The following is a 951-nucleotide window of genomic DNA, read 5'->3' as shown; positions in this document are numbered from 1 at the left end:
AACTCCTGAAACTTTCTTTTTCTAATGATAAATGATTCTTTATTAACAGACAGAAAGACCCTTCTTCGCGTCTGGTTTTGAATATTGAACTCGTAGGTTTTCTTTCTTTCTTTCTTTCTTTCGCAACAAATAACACAGCAACACATCTTCTTCTTCTTCTTCTTCGAGTAACCTTTTTAGAAGCATTTTTATACTCATTTTTCACAGAATATGTGCACGCGTCTCAACAAAACAAACACTTTGCCGCATGTCTCGGTCGTCACCTCAAAAGTGAGTGGCGGGAAGCTGCGATGAGTCCGTCTCTATCGCGTGCAGCCAAATTGTACCTTAAGAAGACCCCATAAATATAACTGCAGGTGGTACATATAGTTACCACTGTGCTTCAAAGAGTTAAATGCATCTAAAAATATTTGAGACACAACCTGCAGTTTAACATTCCGTGATAAGAGAACTTTTCCATCACAGTGATCGTGTCGACAGCCATAAAATGCAGACGTCCTCTTCAGGAAATTCTGCCACGAGCTCTCGTACCGGATCCTGCCTGAAGCAAGAAATCGCCGCGTGAACCAATTACTTAGGTCACGGCCAGCGGAAATCAGGCAGAGCCGTGCGTGAGACGCGTACACGTGATTATCTTTTTACAATTCAACGGATTACACAGCGTCGAATGAGAGGAAGACAATGAATAATGAATTAGAAAGGATGTGGAAGGAAGCGGTCGTGGCCTAATTTACGGTACCATCCCGGAATTTGCCTGAAGGGGCTGAGATAGCCGGGCTCTGAGCCGAGATTTTAACCCGGGACCTGCCGAACACGAAGCAGGCCTTTAACAGAACCCCGAGGATCAACAGAATCCTCCGTCTGTCCTAGTGCCAAGCCACACGGATCCAGTCCACGTACCTCAATGGTATCCCCCATCTCTTTCTTGATCTTGCAAGTTGTCACTTTGCC

The sequence above is a fragment of the Zootermopsis nevadensis genome, unplaced genomic scaffold (genome assembly GCF_977971745.1).
Source record: "Zootermopsis nevadensis isolate Lab colony 2312 unplaced genomic scaffold, Znev_1.0 Znev_ptg000011l, whole genome shotgun sequence".
NCBI lineage: Eukaryota > Metazoa > Arthropoda > Insecta > Blattodea > Termopsidae > Zootermopsis > Zootermopsis nevadensis.
Note: the sequence above shows the minus strand (reverse complement) of the source record.